Genomic DNA, 15,724 nt, shown 5'->3' with positions numbered 1-15,724 from the left:
TTAAATCCAGCTCAACCAGAAAATGGGCCCTGCTGCCAATGTGAAACAAACACTACGCAGTCCCCCCTACAGCCCCCCCAGACTTGTGATCGGCCAGCCACATGCCAAACGTCCTTATTTTTTAAGAAAATATTTACCCATATTTGCTCCCCTTTAAACACCAATAGAAAATAAAACGCCATCCCCTCTCCAAAAACCTCCACCCCAAAGTGAATGTCAAAACTACTTTCCTAGCGGTGGCCTTTGCAAACAATTTTTTTAAAAAGAGTTAAATATAACAAGTAAAATGAAATAAGAAAAACATAAACCCACTCGGGATTAGAATCCGAGGCACCAATAGTGCCAAGTACTGGATTCACACAAGAAAAAAAGAGATATATATATATCAATCCAACCCAAAAGCTGCTTTATCTCCTAGTTAAGTTGCAGAACACATAATCTTGATTACTGGGGTACATTATAGAGAATTTCGCTTTTGCGGGGAATCACTCCAATTCCAACCTCTTATTTCTGCATGGGAAAAATTACTGCAAACCCCAAGTTGGCACAAAGCTCTTGATGAGGGTAGTAAACAAACCAGCAAAAAAATGTTAAAGGAAGTGTGTGTGTGTGTGTGTGTCCCTTTTTCTTCCCTCTCTCCTTAAAAGCACTCTCCTCTCCATTGCTGGGGGAAAGACAATATATATATGTGTGTCTGTATGTGCGTGCCACACATGCACACACATATATGGCACGCATATATATATATACATATAGTGCCAAACCCGATGGGGGAGGAGAGAAGATGCGGGGTGGAGAAGAGTAAGTGATGAGATTAAACGAGAAGGGGGGTGGGGGTGGAAGAGAGACGAGAAAACATTGCGCTCCACAAGATTCCAGAGACCAAAAAAAATCCCTATATGGAAAGTGGGGGGGGGGGCTGTTCCACCTTTTTCCCACCATCCCTGCCCGATCTCCTTTAGATTTGCAACGTTGGCAGTGACAGGAACAGCTGCGATGGGACGGGGAGCGCAGGGTGGAGACAGCTGGGAGAGGGTGGGGGGCCGGGAACGGAAGACATATTGGGGTTCAGGAACGCGAAGGAAGGAAGGAAGGAAACCACCACCACCCCTCCCCAAAGAGGATCCTCGGAAACGCGCCATCCCCTTCGCCTCCTCTCGGCCCCCTGTAACCTACCTCGGGTTGCTGCTGCTGCTGCTGCTGCCGCCGCCGCCGCTTCTCCTCGTCTTCTTCTTCGTCTTCTTCTTCTCTCTCTCCCCCCGCCCCCCTTCTTTGCAAGCAGGAAGCTGGCGTCGTGCCCCCCTCCCCTTCCCCTCGCCTTGCTTGCAAGCTGGAGTTTCCCCGCGCGCTTCTTTCGGTGCAGCCCCCGGGGAGGGGATCGGCTCGGGTGCTCGGCGCGCCTGCGAGAAGACGGGCCGGGAGCGGCGAAGGCGGCGGCAGGGACGGCGGCGGCGGCGGAGAGGCGTTTGTAAGATCCTGGCTTGGGCAGCGGCGGCGCTCGCCTGGTGTGTTTGTGTCACTCGAGCTGGGGAAATGGACTCGAGAGCCGAAGGGAAGGAGGCCGGCCTGGCTCCTCCTCCTCTCCTCCTCCTCCTCCCCACAGCCGCCGCGGCCGCCGCCTTGGCTAACGCCTGCACCCTGCAGGCCGAGGGCGAGCGCGCCAGGGCGCGCGGCGGCGGCGGACCCTGCGCGGCCCGAGGTGGGTTCTTGGAGAGAGAAAGCGCCCAACTCCTCCCGGCGCCAAGTTCTCGCCGGCCCGCGTCCCCCGACAGCGTTGCCCCGCGCTGCGCGGAAAGATACTCCCGGCCCGCGCCAAGCGGACAAGCCGCCGGCTTCCCGCAGCATCTCTGCTCGAGCTTTTTCCATAGGATTGTAAAGCCGGGTCCTGCGTGGGCTTGATGAGAAAGTGATTCCCTCTTGAGTTCCGCGGGGCAGAACTCCAAAGGGAATGCTCGGAGAGTTGCTGCCGGGGTTATAAATAAATAAACAAAGGTGCCAAGGTGTTGAAGCTTTCAGTGTTTTCCCTCGAAAGTTTTACGGTCTGGGCAACAGACTGGAACCCAACCGATGAAGCATTCCCATCAATCATTGCTCGGGCTGAACGCTGATTTTGGCATACCTGTTGGAGGGTGGGGAAAGTTGGTACTCCCGTTCTTGGGAAAGAGCCCCAGGGTGTGGTCTGAAAGGCACTTTTTGGTTTTTTGGGTTATCATGCTGAAGCTAAACCACGTGGCTGTCCTCTATGCTGCCTTGAATGTCATGGAAGAAATTCAGGATAGACACAATAAATAAGGAAAGACTGGGACCTTATTATTATTATTATTTCATGCCACTCCACAACTAACAGCTATCCTACTCTTTAATTGAGAAACCATGTCTCTGCAGTAGAACACATCTCTGGTAGAGGTCCAAGACCAATGTCGGGGAGTGGAGCCAACTTGTTTTGTCCCTATCATCCTCCATGCTGAGTTCAGTGGACCCATCCAGGTCCAAGGCCCTGCCCATTCCTTGGCTTAATGCAGAATGTCAACCCCCTTGGTACCTCCTTCAGTTCTCTCTCATCCATGTGGCTACATTGGTTGCAAAGGGAGTCTTTGGATTTAAGAAGGAGAAAGTGTGGCTTCACAATCCACGTTAAGCGAAGTATGGAGGTTACCTAAGGGTGTTGACAGCTAGGGCCACCCAATTGTAAGTAATAAGGTATGGGAGGTGGTGGCTGGTTAAGAGTCTACTGAGGTTGGTGAGAATGGCCCTGCCCCATTCACCTAAAACAGTGATGGCCAAACTTGGCCCTCCAGCTGTTTGGGGGCTACAACTCGCATCATCCATAGCTAACAGGACCAGCAGTCAGGGATGATGGGAACTGTAGTCCCAAAACAGCTGGAGGGCCAAGTTTGGCCATCACTGGCCTAAAAGGACCACTCTCCGCTGGAGCACACATGCAAGTTTTAATCCCTTGCATTGCCCATCAAAATCAAATTGCAGGTAACAGGGGAAGACATTTCTCTTTGCCTGAGAGCCACTGCCAGTCAAGAGTGGAGTAGACAAGACATTACGGGGCTAGAGGAGCAAATAGTCTGATCAGTCAGATATGTTCACACGCAGCAAGGTCATCCCCCCTGGCCCCCCCTGTACCCACACTGTGTTTCAAGCTACATTTGCACCACGTTGCTCACTTCAGAAAGTAAGCAAGGATGTCTTCACCCAAGGCACATGACTGCCCCTGCAGCATCCCCTTCCCCTGTCAATCTGCACATGTGCACTCTCACCTGTTAATGCACAGCAGCGATCTCAAATGTTCACATTACCACTTGCTCCACATCCAGCTTTCAAATTGGATTGAAGCTGGTTTGAGAAAGGAAAGTCAAAGCAACAGCAGTATTTGTCCAGAAACTACAGGATCAATATAGATTGTGGCTAACATCATGGTGAAAGAGATGAAAGATTTACTTTTCCCCGTTTTATTTGTTTTGTAGCATGATAAAAATGTTTTTTTTAAAAAAAAAAAAACAGCAGTGAGAACGCCCTGGCTGCAGAGTAAGCAGCAATGTAAACATATGCCCAGTTAGTAGAAGGCAGCTCTATAGATTTCCTCTTCCATCAAAGTTTAGCACTGGTGCTAGTTATTCAGTGGGGAAGTCAAGGAAACACAGTTTGGTTGCTTTTAGTCTTTTTTAATTTGTTCTAAGATTGAACCATAGCATTCATAATGGGTTCTGGGACAGAATAAAGCCCTTTTAGACACCATTATTCTGGAAGCAGAATTCAAGAGGATTAAGAAGGTGGATGTTTCCCCTTCATGGATCACTGCCTTGCCGTGGCGAAGGGGCTTGAAGAACTCAGAGAAGCTATGAACTACGCCGAGCAGGGCACCCAAGATGAACAGGTCATAGTGGAGAGTTTTGACCAAACGTGATCCACCTGGAGTAGGAATCGGCAAGCCACTCCAGTATCCCTGCCAAGAAAACTCCATGGACAAAGACAACAGGCATATAAAAGTTATGACACTGGAAGATGAGCCCCTCAGGTCGGAAGGTGTCCAACATGCTACTGGGGAAGAGCGGAGGACAAGTACAAGTAGATCCAGAGCTGATGAAGCGGCTGGGCCAAAGCCGAAAGGACGCTCAGTTGTGGATATGCATGGAAGCGAAAGGAAAGTCCAATGCTGTAAAGAAAAATATTGCATAGGAACCTGGAATGTAAGAACCATGAACCTGGGTAAGTTGGATGTGGTCAAAAATGAGATGGCAAGAATAAATATTGACATCCTGGGCATCAGTGAGCTAAAATGGACGGGAATGGGCGAATTCAGTTCGGATGACTACCATATCTACTACTGTGGGCAAGAAACCCGTAAGAGAAATGGAGTGGCCCTCATAGTCAACAAAAGAGTGGCGAAAGCTGTACTGGGATGCAGTCTCAAAAATGATAGAATGATCTCGATACGAATCCAAGGCAGACCTTTTAACATCACAGTAATCCAAGTTTATGCACCAACTACTGGTGCTGAAGAAACTGAAATTGACCAGTTCTATGAAGACTTACAAAACCTTATCGAAGTGACACCAAAGAAGGATGTTCTGCTCATTATAGGGGATTGGAATGCTAAAGTAGGGAATCAAGAGATAAAAGGAACAACTGGCAAGTTTGGCCTTGGAGATCAAAACGAAGCAGGGCAAAGGCTAATAGAGTTCTGTCAAGAGAACAAGCTGGTCATCACAAACACGCTTTTCCAACAACACAAGAGACGACTCTACACATGGACATCCCCAGATGGGCAACATCGAAATCAGATTGATTATATTCTCTGCAGCCAAAGATGGAGAAGCTCTATACAGTCAGCAAAAACAAGACCTGGAGCTGACTGTGGCTCAGATCATCAGCTCCTTATAGCAAAATTCAAGCTTAAACTGAAGAAAGTAGGAAAAACCACTGGACAGGTAAGATACAATCTAAACCAAATCCCTTATGAATACACAGTGGAAGTGAGGAACAGGTTTAAGGATTTAGATTTGCTGGACAGAGTGCCTGAAGAACTATGGACGGAGGCTCGCAACATTATACAGGAGGCAGCAACTAAAACCATCCCAATGAAAAAGAAATGCAAGAAAGCAAAGTGGCTGTCCAACGAGGCCTTACAAATAGCGGAGGAGAGAAGGCAAGCAAAATGCGAGGGAGATAGTGAAAGATACAGGAAATTGAATGCAGATTTCCAAAGAACAGCAAGGAGAGACAAGAAGGCCTTCTTAAACGAGCAATGCAAAGAAATAGAGGAAAGCAACAGAATGGGAAGAACCAGAGATCTGTTCAAGAAAATCGGAAATATGAAAGGAACATTTCGTACAAAGATTACCATAATAAAGGACAAAAGTGGTAAAGATCTAACTGAAGCAGAAGACATCAAGAAGAGGTGGCAAGAATACACAGAGGAATTATACCAGAAAGATATGGATGTCTCGTACACCCCAGGTAGTGTGGTTGCTGACCTTGAGCCAGACATCCTGGAGAGTGAAGTCAAATGGGCCTTAGAAAGCACTGCAAATAACAAGGCCAGTGGAAGTGATGGTATTCCAGCTGAACTGTTTAAAATTTTAAAAGATGATGCTGTTAAGGTGCTACACTCAATATGTCAGCAAGTTTGGAAAACTCAGCAGTGGCCAGAGGATTGGAGAAGATCAGTCTACATTCCAATCCCAAAGAAAGGCAGTGCCAAAGAATGCTCCAACTACCGCACAATTTCACTCATTTCACATGCTAGCAAGGTTATGCTTAAAATTCTACAAGGAAGGCTCAAGCAGTATGTGGACCGAGAACTCCCAGAAGTGCAAGCTGGATTTAGAAGAGGCAGAGGAACCAGAGACCAAATTGCAAACATGCGCTGGATTATGGAGAAAGCCAGAGAGTTCCAGAAAGACATCTACTTCTGCTTCATTGACTATGCAAAAGCCTTTGACTGTGTTGACCACAGCAAACTATGGCAAGTTCTTAAAGAAATGGGAGTGCCTGATCACCTCATCTGTCTCCTGCGAAATCTCTATGTGGGACAAGAAGCTACAGTTAGAACTGGATATGGAACAACTGATTGGTTCCAAATTGGGAAAGGAGTACGGCAAGGCTGTATATTGTCTCCCTGCTTATTTAACTTATATGCAGAATTCATCATGCGAAAGGCTGGGCTGGATGAATCCCGAGCCGGAATTAAGATTGCCGGAAGAAATATCAACAACCTCAGATATGCAGATGACACAACCTTGATGGCAGAAAGTGAAGAGGAATTAAAGAACCTTTTAATGAGGGTGAAAGAGGAGAGCGCAAAATATGGTCTGAAGCTCAACATCAAAAAAACGAAGATCATGGCCACTGGGCCCATCACCTCCTGGCAAATAGATGGGGAAGAAATGGAGGCAGTGAGAGATTTTACTTTCTTGGGCTCCATGATCAGTGCAGATGGTGACAGCAGTCACGAAATTAAAAGACGCCTGCTCCTTGGGAGAAAGGCGATGGCAAACCTAGACAACATCTTAAAAAGCAGAGACATCACCTTGCCAACAAAGGTCCGTATAGTAAAAGCCATGGTTTTCCCAGTAGTGATGTATGGAAGTGAGAGCTGGACCATCAAGAAGGCTGATCGCCGAAGAATTGATGCTTTTGAATTATGGTGCTGGAGGAGACTCTTGAGAGTCCCATGGACTGCAAGAAGATCAAACCTCTCCATTCTGAAGGAAATCAGCCCTGAGTGCTCACTGGAAGGACAGATCGTGAAGCTGAGGCTCCAATACTTTGGCCACCTCATGAGAAGAGAGGACTCCCTGGAAAAGACCCTGATGTTGGGAAAGATGGAGGGCACAAGGAGAAGGGGACGACAGAGAATGAGATGGTTGGATGGTGTTCTTGAAGCTACTAGCATGAGTTTGATCAAACTGCGGGAGGCAGTGGAGGACAGAAGTGCCTGGCGTGCTCTGGTCCATGGGGTCACGAAGAGTCGGACACGACTAAACGACTAAACAACAACAAGCCATGTTGGTCTGCCGTAGTCGAAACAAAATAAAAAAAATCCTTCCAGTAGCACTTTAGAGACCAACTAAGTTTGTTATTGGTATGAGCTTTCGTACCAATAACAAACTTAGTTGGTCTCTTAAGGTGCTACAGGAAGGGATTTTTTATTATTATTACTATTATTATTATTATTATTATTATCGCCCATGTCATTCATTCTGTTGCCTACCAGGAAGCAACCCTCACTGAGATCAATGGGAGTTATGCCCAAGTGTCAGGCTTTGGGGAATCTGACCCCCCTCCCTCACGACTGCCAGCCAGAAATGGGAAACCAAAAAAGTTCTTACCATGACATTTTATTTAATATTCACAGAGAGAGACGGGTGCTGCTGCCTCTCCGATAATGGCATTGCTCCAAGTAAAGTCCCACCCCCTCCGTCTCTCCTATTCTACGTCATCCCTGTGCCGGTTGATCTGTGCTTTCTGCCTCTGAGCTTTCTGTTCTACTACTCTCAATGCATGCCAGGTCCTGGGAGGGGGGTCAGGAATGCTTTCTAGAGACGCTGAGTCTGTCAGCTGTCTTTCCCCTGCTGCTGCTGCTGCTGCTGCTTCCTGCTGCTCTCCCAATATTTCCCAGCTTCTCCCCTCTGAACTATGACCTTCTGCAAACCACTGTTCTAAATCTATACTGTCCTCCTCTGGAAGGTTCAGGGCGAGGGGGGGCAGTCCCCACCATTCCTCCTCAGTCCAGTCCCTGACACCAAGTAAATGCATGGCTGAAAAAAGTCCAACCCTCCTCAATGTAGGGATTTCAACTAGATCATACATGACAAATGGCCATCCAACTTTTGTTTAAAAACCTTCAAGGAAAGAGAGTCCACCACCTTTGATGGTAGTCTCTTCCACTGTCAAACAGCTCCTATTGTCAGAAAGTTCTTCCTGATGTTTAGTCGGAATCTCCTTTCTTGTAACTTGAAGCCATTGGTTTGGGTCCTACCCTCCACAGTAGAAGACAACAAGCTTGCTCCATCTTCCATGTGACAGCCCTTTAGATATTTGAAGGTGGCTATCATATCTCCTCTCAGTCTTCTTTTTACCAGGCTAAGCATACCCAATTCCCTAAACTATTCCTCACAGGACTTGGTTTCCATACACTTGATCATCTTGGTTGCCCTCCTCTGCACACCTTCCAGCTTGTCAATATCCATCTTAAATTGTGGTGCCCAGAATTGGACACAATACTCCAAGTGCAGTCTGACCAAGATAGAATAGAGCAATACGATTACTTCCCTCGATCGGAACGCTATGCTTCTGTTGATGCAACCTAGAAGAGCATTAGCATAATAATTGAAGCATGGGGATATCCCAAATTCATTAGTGGAAACAATGCATTTTTTTTAATGCATCGTTATTGGCTGTGTTGCATAATTGGAACATTATGGGTTTCTGACTGTGGGCCACTTCTGACGTCCTTTGTATTGTGGATCCTTTATTATTTGTGCTCACAGTGATATTGAGGCAGTTCTGTGTCATCCCTCTTTCAATACCGTTTGTGCTTGCAAAGGTTTCAGGGCAGCCAAAATGCTCCGTTTCCCATCAGTGCATGTCCAGTGCCATAACTTCCTGTTGAAATCCTGCAACTTTTTATACCCCATATGTTAAAGGCTAGGGTATGTTGGTCCCACTTATTTGTTTGTTTGTTTCATTAAAAAATATACACCAATTGACTGTTTTTTTTAAAAACCTCAAACCTCCAAAGGGCAAGAGTGCCCCTTCAGAAAACAATAAAGTTATAACACTGGGGTAGGAACATAAAACTAACAAAGAGGAATGTTTGTGGACAGCCCAGTATAAATCCAGCATTAATGCACTTTTGTTGCATCAATGACATGCTGTGAGACCTGCAACACCCCCTAAATCTGGAGGGACTTCCATAATAGTTGGCTTATTCAACCCCTTCCTGCACAGAGACCCAGCCAAGTTATTCATCTTTCGAGCTGGCTTTATGTTGCATTTCTGGGCTTGACTTATTCTAGTTAGAAGGCACACACAAAACAAAGACTTGTGCTGTAACCATCAGGAGTGGGCACCTCTGAGGGGTTAATTCTAAGGCTGCAAAGTTTGGTCAGTTAGTTGCTGAAAAGCCCTTAGATCAGTTAAAACAGTACAAATGGCAGGTATTGCCTTAAAAGGACTGTTCATTCAGAAAAGCTCTCGGTAGCTCCTGTTAGTCATGATGGCTACATGCTACTTCCAGGTTCCGGCGACTTTTGCTACTGACTGCCAGCTGCTAGGGTAGAGCAGCAGGAGAGGCGTTGTGTCCTATGTCCTGCTTGTAGGTTTCTCAGGGGCATTTGGTTGGTCATGGCGGGAAACAGGGATGCTGAACTAGATGGAACCTCTGGTCTGATCTAGCAGAGCTCTTCTGACATCCCCGCACACCGAAGAGAAAATGACGCTTCTTCTTTCTTTTTGGATGATATAAACATTTTTTAGTTGAACTTTAACAGGATAATAAAAGAGCAGGAAACAACAGTGACCAACAACACAGAGTCCTTTTGCACTGCGGAACTTAGGGTGCTTCCAGCTGGGAGCTTTGTGTGTCGCAAACAAGCCAGTCAGATGTGTGTGACCATTGACACCATCGCTTCCACACAGGCCACATGGATATTCACTGCTGTTCAGTTTGTTTGCTGCCCAAACTTGTGGGCAAAGCTTGGGGAATATTTCTGCTCTGTGTTGTTTTGTCTCTTCCCCTCAGCCACTCCACTACCCTTCCCCCCCCCCCCCCATTTTGGGCATGGGTGTGCACACCTTTAAATGAACAGACAAGAAAAGCACTGGAAGAAGAGCAAATGTTACCAGACCAAAGTTAGTGTGTTTCTCAGTAGGCAAGATGGAGGGCTGAGCTTTTGAGGTGGGAACAGCAATATACATTTAATTTTGTTTTTGTAATTATACCGAGGTCTTGCACAGGAGAAATATTTACCTATACGCTGTTTCATTTGGGCTGGATGGCTATACATACAGAATATATACAGGGCTTTCCCCCCCTGCCGGAGCTCAGTTCCAGCACCTCTCAGATGAATGCCATTACCATTCTAAGAGAAAGAGGGAGGCGTTCATGGTGAGTGTTGGCACCTCTTTTTCTAGCAAAATAGTGCTGTTTATATAAAATACCCAGTAAGCCCCTTTAACTGCACAACCAACCACACATTTCCCCCCACCCAAAAACATGCAGCCACATTGGAATACAGTGGTACCTCGGTTTTTGAAACGTTCAAAAACCGAAAACTCAATACAGAAGCCTCAATACAGAAAACTTAATACAGAAGCCGCGTGGCATGTTTGACATCCAAGGCGTGTTTGAAAACCTAAGCATTTACTTCTGGGTTTATGGCATTCAAAAAACAAAACTTTTGTCAGTGGAGACATTCGAAAACAGGTACCACTGTACTGAATTCTGATACAGAGGTCTTGTGCACAACCTTCATATAATAAATTTTCTTTTAAAGGCCCTGCATATGTACTGCAATTACAGTCTTTGAGGTAATCCCTCACTTGTGGTGTGTGGAGTTCTTGAGAAAATAGCTCTTCCAAACTGGTTTGTTGAAATTCGGACATGCCTTCAAGCATGTGACATTTGCTGGAAATGGCAAAGAATCTTTGGTCTGGGCTGACAGAAGTAAAATGACAAGGTTGTGCTTAGGCAAGGAGCAAATGGAAGTAGGGAAGAAGAAGAAGAAGAAGAAGAAGAAGAAGAAGAAGAAGAAGAGGAGGAGGAGGAGGAGTTTGGATTTGATATCCCGCTTTATCACCCGAAGGAGTCTCAAAGTGGCTAACATTCTCCTTTCCCTTCCTCCCTCACAACAAACACTCTGTGAGGTGAGTGGGGCTGAGAGACTTCAGAGAAGTGTGACTGGCCCAAGGTCACCCAGCAGCTGCATGTGGAGGAGCGGAGACGCGAACCCGGTTCCCCAGATTACGTTACTACCGCTCTTAACCACTACACCACACTGGCTAGGGGTATGGTGATAGAGGCTGCACACTGAAGCACCACTATGTGACAAACAACCCACTCTCAAAATAATGATATGCCATCAAACTTTCCACACCACGGGATGTATAATGGCATAACTTTTACTTATGAGTTTTCTACATAACAGGTAAATCTAGATTAAATGAAGGAAAAATATGGGCCAGTAACAACACTGTGCCAATGCCTGTTATGCCTTGACCCATTACAGAGCCTTTTCAGTGGCAGTTCCTTGTTTGTGGAATGCCCTCCCTAATGAGGGGCATCTGACTCCCTCATTGTTGACTTTCAGGATTTTGAAACATTCCTATTGACCCAGGCATTTGATGGCTGAAAGACACAGTTCCTGACAGCCAAGATATTCCTGGATGAGAGAAAGGTTTTAACTGTGTTTAGAGTAGTGGTAATAATAATAATAATAATAATAATAATAATAATAATAATAATAATAATAATACAGTGGTACCTCAGGTTACATACGCTTCAGGTTACAGACTCTGATAACCCAGAAATAATGCTTCAGGTTAAGTATTTTGCTTCAGGACGAGAACAGAAATTGTGGTCTGGCGGCGCAGCAGCAGCAGAAGGCCCCATTAGCTAAAGTGGTGCTTCAGGTTAAGTACAGTTTCAGGTTAAGCACGGACCTCCGGAACGAATTAAGTACTTAACCTGAGGTACCACTGTAATAATAACAGTGGTGGTTTATTGTTGATGTGTTGGTCTGTCTGTCAGGAGAAAGGGCAGGATAGAAATTAATTAATTAAATATTAATAATAATAAATGATGATTTTTAAAAAAACAACAACAAAAACCCTGCAGATTATGAGCAGCACCACAACTCCACAATAACCTCCTGCCTAGAAGCAACCTAACAATTTACATACAAAACGCTTTTTTCTGATAAGGAGCTGTTCAGATGTCGCTATCCTGCCTGCTAGATGCAAGAAACAGCAGACTACAAAAGGGAGATAAATTCTGTAAACTCTGGAACAGATTTTTGAAACTGTTTGTTCAGTAACACCTGATGCTTCATAACGTGGCAGACACACCAAGCTGAGTGAAAGATGGAACTCTTTTTTCCTTCCTCTTCCCCATTGTGTACCCTTTAATATCAGTAATATCATCAATTTATGGTAAGTACTTGTGCTATCTTTGGATGTATAGATTATTCTATTCTAACTTGACCTTTTCATCATACAAAAACGTGTCTGCCTGGTTATGCACGAAGGAGGGGAGTGTAAATGCTAATAGATGGAGAGGAGGGGACAAATTGAACTGTTATAAGAAAAATGAAATTAGAAAAAGAAAAAAAAAACTTACTGGGAATTTTGTGGTTTTAAATCACCACCCCCTTAACATATGAGAAACAAACCTACACTCCTGCTACATAATCAGTCGGCTGAACATGAGACTCTTAATCTCAAGGTTGTGGGTTCGAGCCCCACGTCAGGCAAAAGATTCTGACATTGTAGAGGGTTTGACTAAATGACCCTCGTGGCCCCTTCCAAATCTACAATTCTAAGATTCTAAGCTCTGCAACCCCTCCAAGAAAATGCCACTTCTAAAATTAATTTAAAATGGCAATTGGGCAGCAGATTTGATTTATTAAAAGCATTTTGAAATCAAGTACTTATAAAAAGTGTAGCTGAGCGGTTTGGTGTATATTTGAAGGAGAAAATTTAATTGTGAAAATTATAGTTTGGCTTAATCCCACTCCACCATTTTAATGAGAGACGGGGAGGGGAGGGAAGTTCTAGGCTCCTAGTTAGAAAATGACTCATCTAACTTGATTTGAAACTTGGCTGTGTAAGATAGGTAAGTTTGATGATGGTCCATGCCAAGTTTGAGGTAGAAAGGATAAGAAATAAGAAATGGCTTATTTTGAACAAGTTAAACATTTGACAAGTGACTTCATGAAGCTGACAGGTGATGTGCATTTTTCTGCCATATACTTCGCTGGGGTGGGTTTTGGCAAAACATTTATCCATCTGTTTTGTTCCTTTTGGGAAACAAGTTGTTTTAAGTCAAGGTCAGCATCCAGTTATGTAATGTATTCGTAGTTCTAATTAAAAAGGCATTTTTTGTGGCCAATATTTATCAACGGGGATTTGTAAGGGTATCCCTCTATGCATGTTTTCTACAAACCTATTTTGAGAGAAGGTGAAGTAGAGTCGGGGAAGGGGTTGAATAGAACCACCTCAATGTGTTGTAGCCTTTTGGCTGGATCTGAATTCATCACCGGTAATTTCCTGCATGGTGAGTTGAGACTTGGGGAGGGCCAGAAGAGGTAGAACAGTACCTGAAGATACACTGAAGGAAATTGCATGCCCTCCAACATTTTTCTGGTGAAAATAAGGATATCCAGTGCTATTTTTCTAGAAAAAGCGGTGCTGGAACTCACCAGGAACACCTCCCTCGTTCTCCTAGAGCAGGAGTAGGCAACCTAAGGCCCATGGGCTGGATGTGGCCCAATTACCTTCTCAATCCGGCCCGCGGATGGTCTGGGAATCAGCGTGTTTTTACATGAGTAGAATGTGTCCTTTTATTTAAAATGTATCTCTGGGTTATTTGTGGGGCAAAGGAATTCGTTTGTTTTTTTCTTCAAAATATAGTCCGGCCCACCACATGGTCTGAGGGATGGTGGACCGGCTGAAAAAGGTTGCTGACTCCTGTCCTAGAAGTGACAATGGCACTCACCTGAGAGGTGCTGGAACTGAGTTGCGGTGAGTTCCAACTGAAAAAAAGCCTCAGAGACATCCTATTCCACTCGCCAACATTTCTCTGATGAAAATAGGGACGTCCTAAGAAAAAGGACGCGGGTGGCGCTGTGGGTTAAACCCCAGAGCCTAGGACTTGCCAATCAGAAGGTCGGCAGTTTGAATCCCCACGACAGGGTGAGCTCCCGTTGCTCGGTCCCTGCTCCTGCCAACCTAGCAGTTCGAAAGCACATCAAAAGTGCAAGTAGATAAATAGGTACCGCTCTGGCAGGAAGGTAAACGGCATTTCCGTGCGCTACTCTGGTTCGCCAGAAGCGGTTTAGTCATGCTGGCCACATGACCCAGAAGCTGTACGCCGGCTCCCTTGGTCAATAAAGCAAGATGAGCGCTGCAACCCCAGAGTCGGCCACGACTGGACCTAATGGAGTCCCTTTACCTTCACCTTAAGAAAAAGTAGGACATTCTGGGATCAAACCAGAAACTGAAAGGGCTTCTGTAAATCCAGGACTGTCCCTGGATCTGTTCAGGGTCTGAAACTGGAGAGATACAGTGGTACCTCGGGTTACATATGCTTCAGGTTACATAAGCTTCAGGTTACACACTCCGCTAACCCAGAAATAGTGCTTCAGGTTAAGAACTTTGCTTCAGGATAAGAACAGAAATTGGGCTCCGGTGGCGCAGCAGCAGCAGAAGGCCCCATTAGCTAAAGTGGTGCTTCAGGTTAAGAACAGTTTCAGGTTAAGTACGGACCTCCGGAACAAATTAAGTACTTAACCTGAGGTACCACTGTAAAAGGCATTTTTTTAAAAAGTAAACTGGAGTGAAAGTAGCAGTTTGGGGAGCGGGGATGAGATACAAGTTAATTATGAAAACAAAGGAAAGCGGGTACAGGAATTGTGGGGGAAAAGGTTGAGAGAGATGAGTGGAGGATGGAAAATATAAAATAAATGACCTCGTCTACTCGGAACCTCTGGATCAGCAGATTCTTCCTGAAATGGAGAGCTAAGTCAGAATACCTCCACCGCTAATAATGTCTTTATTTAGGAGGAAACCTTTAATTCTACAGGTGCTTATTTCTGAAACACTTGGTTTGCATTCTGCCGTAAAATATATTGTGTTCCCTCACCATAGCAACATGTGGTGAATGCTCAGGTGAGGTACAACATCCCAAAACTTGTGACAAATGCATCAGGCGAATTTCTGTCTCGACACACACCAGGGTGCACATACCAAACCCATCGTCAGAACTAAAAGTTCGAGACACAGTGAGGGGAAGTTGGCTGAATTATACCCCGTCTCAATTAGATTCTTCGTGCCAAATCTCATACCGACATGACAAATTGTTTTTAATCGGATAAAGGACAGAATTTATAACACACCATTCACACACACACACCCCACGCACCAGTCTTCCTCCCTTCCTTCCCAATCTGCTGCCAAGGCCTCCCTTTCTTCCTCTGAGGGAAAAGAGCTAGTGGGGCATTGAAATAAATCAGAAAGAGAGATAAAAGGTTAATATTTCTTTTAAAAAGTAATAGTAATAAACTAGGAATAGAGAGGAAGGAGATAAGGGAGGGAAGCTGTTATAAAAGGAAAAAGAGAATTTCTGAGGAGCTGGGAGGAGGGATGAAAGAAAAAGGGAGTTTCGATGAGGGGGATAAGGTACAAGCTAAGTGTGGTAAGTTAAGAAGAAATGACAGACAAGTACTCTGAGAGGCATTTGTGGGTGGGCACAGATCCAGTTTCCCATGTGCTCTTTTGTGCATGTTGGTCCACATGAAAACTTTCAGTTGAACTCTTATCTCAATGTTTCCCAATCTACACTAATGGGCGATGCTTGTATCGTTGCCCCCTTCCCTCACAGTTAGTATATGCCACCCTCCCAGAAACCTGAGGTCTATTGTGGAATGCACACAGGTAGTTGTTGATCGGTATGTGTAGCCTTTTTAAAAAATTATTTTTGAGATACAAGTTT

The 15,724-nt window shown here is 45.2% G+C and overlaps 1 protein-coding gene across 1 annotated transcript in view; it reads right to left on the bottom strand.

Moving 5' to 3' along the window:
- THRA (thyroid hormone receptor alpha) overlaps positions 1-1,535 on the bottom strand; it is a 120,510-nt gene extending 118,975 nt beyond the window's left edge. The window contains exon 1 of the mRNA XM_082197368.1: positions 1,177-1,535. The gene's annotated coding sequence lies outside the window, so the exon portion shown is untranslated. The remainder of the gene's footprint in view (positions 1-1,176) is intronic.
- Positions 1,536-15,724: the final 14,189 nt, after the last annotated feature.

The sequence above is a fragment of the Podarcis vaucheri genome, assembly GCF_965113315.1.
Source record: "Podarcis vaucheri genome assembly, chromosome: 13".
NCBI lineage: Eukaryota > Metazoa > Chordata > Lepidosauria > Squamata > Lacertidae > Podarcis > Podarcis vaucheri.
Note: the sequence above shows the minus strand (reverse complement) of the source record. Positions and strands in the feature narration are given on the sequence as shown.